At 44.5% G+C, this 5,985-nt stretch overlaps 1 long non-coding RNA gene across 1 annotated transcript in view; it reads right to left on the bottom strand.

Annotated features, from left to right (window-relative positions):
- The window catches only part of LOC144229776 (uncharacterized), a 27,523-nt gene extending 23,961 nt beyond the window's left edge, over positions 1-3,562 (bottom strand). The window contains exon 1 of the long non-coding RNA XR_013334599.1: positions 2,864-3,562. This is a non-coding gene — a long non-coding RNA (uncharacterized LOC144229776). The remainder of the gene's footprint in view (positions 1-2,863) is intronic.
- Between the last annotated feature and the right edge of the window lie 2,423 nt (positions 3,563-5,985).

Here is a 5,985-nt window from a genome sequence, read left to right as displayed (position 1 = left end):
GGTTAAAACTATTAACTTCAATTAATGTCAGGATGCCAGGCAGTCGTGCCCAGCTCTACTGGGCTGAGGGCCTGGCTGGAGTCCATCCTTTCATCCTTTTCAAAATTCATGGATTAACTTCTCTGGAGGAATTCAAGCCTCAACAGAGCATAGGCTGGCCTACCTAGCTTAAAATCAGGTCCTTGATGATGGTAACCACCTCAAAGATGATTCTGTATGTTTTTGAAAAAAGATCCCTAGGATTCAGGGGCAGGAAAATCTGGGTGTGGGAGAGACAGAGACAAGAAGTGATATGTATGTGTGCCTTTTAGGGGAGTTTGGGGAAGGTAGGGCTCGTCACTGGCTCATTCATTCAGTGTGGATTCTTACCTCCCTACTGGACAGCTTTGGAAGCCTCTTGAGAACATCAGTCAGGTGGGTAGGGTCTTGACAACTAATGGCCTTATCTGATTTATATTCCTTTAGTGATGGACATTGAAATTGAATCTCCCCACAAAATGGAGTCACTACTCTTTGCTCCTTAATGACAAGCCATTCCCCCATCTTCTACTTGGGGGTGCCTTTCCTAAATTCTGTCTGGGCATATGGCTCTGCTTTTAAATCTTTGAGAATCTTCTTCCTGGCTGGGGCATATGGTAAGAGTCCTGGGGGTCTGGGAGGCAAAACCAGAAGTAGCTTGCCACAAGTAAGAATTTTCCCAAAGTTTCATGTGTTATCTTTACATTTTGTGCAAATTTGTATTCCCCCTCCATCATAAATGTATGTTTGCTTTAATGAAGACAGGCTTTTAAATTATGTATCACTGAATAAAACTGGCACATCAGAGAGTGTATTGTGTTTATGTAGATTCTTTTGACTGTAGCCATGCTGTCTTGTATACAATCTCCACTTTGACAAACGGGGGCTTATAGGTTACACGGATCTGGGTCATTAGATGTGTGACCTTGTAGAGATCACTTTACTTTCCCAGGCCTGTTTTTTCATCTAACGTTTGAGAACAATGAAACCTACATGTCAGGGTTAATGTAAGGATTAAATGAAATAAAATACATGAAGTGGCTGGCCCATAGTAGGTACTGAAGCAATATTAACAGTTCCCCTCTTATTAGGAAGATCTCTGTCAGGTTTACATTTCCAGAATTCTGTGATTCTGACTTAGCTGACTGAGAAGGTGACCCCATGGGACATTTGCTACTAGAGGGGTTTTGAGGAGAAATAGTATAGGTCACTGCCTGGTGACACAGCTGATGACACTGGCAATTGAAAATAAACTGTCTGGAAAGAGAAGATGTGATATGGTTTTAGGGCTTATCATAGTCTGTTGTTTTCCTTTTTCTAGGTCTTTCTGAAATGTGCAAATTGGTAAGTGGGTGACACTCACAGTGTCCCTCTACTCTCTGGCCCACTTGTCATGAGGCAGCTGCAAGTGACTCATTGGCCAAGAAAGATAGTCAGAGCATGACAGCTCTCCCTTTCCTGGGCTCACCTTTCAGTCCCACTGCTGAAAAAGATTTAGGCCACGGTCACTGCCTAGACTAATGAGTCTGTCTCAGGAAATTTCCTTCTAAATTCTGGAGTGATAAAGGGGATGCCTGGATCACAATTAAAAAGGAAATATCACATATGATTCCAATCATTAATGTAAAAACTTAACTATTAACTTTAATTTTGAATATCCAACCATTTTATGGAAGAAAAAAAAAGTCTTCTCGTCATATGATAGATACTTCTGTGACTTGTCAAGGTCAGAGTCCAGCCAGACCTGGAGTGCAGGTGGACACCCAGATAGGGAGGAGTGTGATAAAAACCTAGTGTGGAAGCACATACAGGCACACGCGTGAGAGAGTTGTGTCATGTGGAAGCTTCAGCAAATCTTGGCAGTAGAGGTGATAACCAAATAAGGAATCAGATTCAGGAGAATGGGCGCCTCTCAGGCATGACTGTTTTTGTCTTTGTTTTCGTTTTTGTTCTTGTTTTTGTTTTTACAGTGTCTCCAGTAATTCTGATGCACAGCAAGGGTCTACTGCCCTGGAAGACATTTGTACTTCTGTTTTGAGCATTTGCCCTTCTGGGCTGAGAGCCCCTTTATGGCAGGGTCTTGCTCTCTCTCTCTCTCTCTGCTCAGCATCATTATTGCAATCAGCTGGAGCCTGATGCCAGGACCAGAGCTGTGTCTCCCACCCTGGGGTGACTCCCATGCTGTAATGGGGACCCCAACGCTCCAGAATTTGGAAGAACTCCATGTCATGTGTTGTAAAAGTTAGAAACTCAGTGAATACAAATGTCTGTAGTATATTACCACCGCTGCCATATCCCCATCTTTCTTCTGAAGGAATGCAGTGTCTCCTTTTCTTTCCAAATGTGTATCTGAATCTCTTTTCAGATTCATATTTTATCTTTGTTTACTGTTATTTCCCTGGCTATAAAAATATACCCTTGAGTCACTTTTCAAGTGCAACACTTAAGTTTGTTTACCTATGAACACAAGGGCCTCTCTCCCCTGTGAATTCCAAAACAATCTCTGGAAAGGAGAAAAAGTTCAGTATAAATAGGGAACTCAGGAAACAGAAGTGAGCTGAAGTGAAGCAGGTACCCAGCTTCAGGCTGATACATGTTTTTCCCATTTCTTCCAGCATATAATTTAAGTAAGTGCAAAAGCAAAGTTTCAAAAATTTCTGAATCTGTGGTCTTACTTCTTCCACCTTTGCTATACTTCTAAATAGGGACCCCACTACATTTGATGAATGAATGAATGAATGCAGAAACAAATGAAATGTGATAGAACTCTGAATGGCTACATTTAGACCCCTTTTTGTCCGTGCCAGGGAAAGTACTAAACCCATCTTGGAATGCAAGATCTTACCTGAAGTAGGAAGCTGGTGTTGACATCAGATAGCAGCCAGTGGAGTGTGGCTTTTCCTAGCCCCTCAGAGGAAAGGCAATGTGAGTGGAGAAAAAAGACACTGGGCATTCTAAGTGGACACAATTAACAGGTTTGCCTCCTCTGAGATGGTGGGTTTGCTCTGTCAGCTGGCCTCCCAGAAACCAGTAAACAAAGCACCCAAAGGAGGAGGGGGAATGCGTTGTTCTTGAACAGGTGACACGCTGGAGCGGTTAGCAGAGTTCTGGGCAGGCTGCTGAGCTGGGTGTCTGAATTCCTCCTCACTGGTGAAGCTCAGGGCGGAGCTCTCCCTTCTCGGGGGACATGAGTGCAGCTGAAGCAACCCAGCAGGACCCCAGTTTCTATATGCCATCTATGGCATGTGCATGTCTGTGTGTGCTGTGTAGTCTAAGCCCCCTTTTTTGGTTGTTTTTAAGCCTGTGCTGTGATTTAGCACAAAGAGGAGAACAGAGGAGCTGGGCCTCGCTGCAGAAGGCTGGCTGTAGGCACACAATTACCTGGAGAATCTATGCCAGTCCAGGAGCTATCGTCAGTCAAGGATGGATGCGTCCTCAGGGAGAAACTCTCACTATCCCAGCTCACGGAAGCTATAAACAAGCCCTGAATACCCATGGATTAACCATAGTAAAAACTGTAATAGAGCAGCATGCTCCTGTAGAGACTAAAGCTGTGTTCTTTTTGTAAGTCCTTCTGCCCTGCCCAAAATTGTGAGATCATCATTCTGGAATCACAGCATCAATGTGTGGTTGCCTTGGCTCCCGAGACTTACAAAGTATTGACTAGAACTCATCATGGTGCATGTTCCGTGGAATTGGAGATGGCCTAGTGCTACCACAAGAGGAAATTGCCAAGTGGTGCCTTGTGGTGCTTACTGGGGAATGAGGTTCCACAGAGAGATGAGGGGCTGCTACACAGCTTCTTCCCTGTGCACAGGATTGGTTTCTATCAGAGGAAGTGTGAGCAACTGGATGAGTTTAGTCTCTGAAGGTGAATCCATGTTTAAATGAGGGTTGCCCTAACAGTCATGTGTCCTTCTCCACCACCATCACCTGAGAATAATTCCTTATTTCCAAAGCAAACGGTGGATCCCTATTAGTGTCTTTGCCTTGGTTTTCAAGAAGAACCCCTTTTCACTTCCAAGAAGACCTTCCCCAACACCATTGTCAAGGATGAAACTGTGACACAGTGTCCCCTAGATGGGAGCAGGAGTCCCAGATGGCAGCTAGGACCCATCACAGGAGTCTTCTGGCTCCTCAGGGCTGTCTCTTCTAGCAGAAGCCCTCAGGCAGCCAAGGTTGAAGGAGCCAGCATTGCCCTGACTGGAGCCCGGGGGGCGGAGAGGAGGACCAGGTGTTTCGAGCAGCCTATTGCCAAGTGTGCAGAAACGGACTCCCCGTTGTGTCTCTTCCGTTCCAGTGACTGAAAGGTCTCATTAGTCTGTGCACACTAATAGCTTTCTTTAGGGACAATGAGGTCCTTGGGGATGTAGAGGCTGGAGAGAATCTGGAAAAGGTGATGGAGTTTTCCAGGTTTCATGGAGTGCAGCTCGAATCTATCCCTCCCTCCTGGTGCAATTCCAGCTGCCCTCATTGCTTCTTTGTAGTCAGTTGGGTGTTTTGTTTTGTTTTTTTTTTACCCCACCCTGAAATCCCTGACAACAGGATGTTTTGACTTCATTATTAAGAATGTGGACTGGGATATAAGTGTATTAAAGGGAGTAAAGTGAATACAGACAAGAGCTAGGAAAGAATCACTCGATACCTACAGGGAAGCCAACAAAATGTGCTAACTTAAACAGAAAGGGTATGGTCAGCAGTTTCTGGCACTGAAATACATCAAGCTGTCAGGGAGGCACTGAGGCCTCCCACCAGTAAAGCCCCTAGGGCCCCTCTCTATCTCTGGCTCTTTCCCTTTGCACCTCCTCTTTCCTTTCCACCAGTCATAAGATTTTTGCAAAAGCCATCCTTTCAAAAGTGCTGCTTCCTTTCCAAAGTTCTTCTCCTTTTATTATAGAAGGTGGAGTTCATTGTCTTCTACTTCTTCCACAGAGTCCCCTTCACCACCCCGTCCTGGAACACCACTTAAAATTGAACAATAGGATGTTGCTGCACAGTTTTGCTCTGGCTTAATTATAAAGCCAAACCTGTCTGTTTATTTTAGCTAGTTTGTTTCTTCTTGGTTATAAGACGTCTCTGGGGTGAGACATCTGCGGCATCAGCCACATAGGCTAGGTTTCATCCCTGACATGCTGGTACCACCTCAACACAGCTGGTGAGGGAGGGGTGAAGAGGGACAGTGTGTGTGTGAGGGTGTTTGTGTGGTGTTGGGTTCTCAGGGTTAGGGAGCACGGCTCCCAGAATCTAAAGAGCAAATTAACAGTCAAATTAGTGTGGGGCAGCATTCTAGTTCTGGGCCATCCATCAGTTCAGGGTAAGACCTCAGCAAGAGATGGAAGTATGCAAGGTAAACAGGACTATAAACTTGGGGGAAGAATCCGTTCAAGTTTGGAAATAAAGAAATTGGAGGAAGGGCTTTTTCTTTAGCAGATACTCACTAAGCATCTACCATGACCCTGGCTATACAAGAGTACTTTCCATACCTGCTTTTAATTTCATGTGAATCTGGAGAGACCTTTAATGAGGAGACTGAGGTTCTGGGGGGCTAAACTTCTTGCCCAGGATTACGGAGTAAGAAGAGAGGGCTGGGATTTGAAAGCTAGGACCACTGACCTGAATTCAGGGCTCTATCTGCCAGGCTATCTGCCTTTTTCATTAGTTGCAGTGGGTCCTATATAGTCACTCATTAATTTCACGTAAGTAGCAGACACTTACTTCCTCTGTTACCATATTATGTCTTACTTTGTTATTTTTTTCTGCCACTTCTAGCAGGCTATGAACACAGGGAACTTCTTTCAGAAAGAAAGTGGTAAAACCTCAGACTGACTAAGCAGAATTATCAGTGTCATCTTAGAATGTGGGGCATATTTGGTTAAACCATAAATTGGTTACTCAATTTACAGGGTATCCAGAACATACGTCCTAGCTGTTTCCACTCTCTGATAAGTTAGCAAGTATGAATTTTCA

This window comes from Crocuta crocuta, unplaced genomic scaffold, assembly GCF_008692635.1.
Source record: "Crocuta crocuta isolate KB4526 unplaced genomic scaffold, BGI_CrCroc_1.0 scaffold204, whole genome shotgun sequence".
NCBI lineage: Eukaryota > Metazoa > Chordata > Mammalia > Carnivora > Hyaenidae > Crocuta > Crocuta crocuta.
This window is presented reverse-complemented; position numbering and strand designations above follow the sequence as displayed.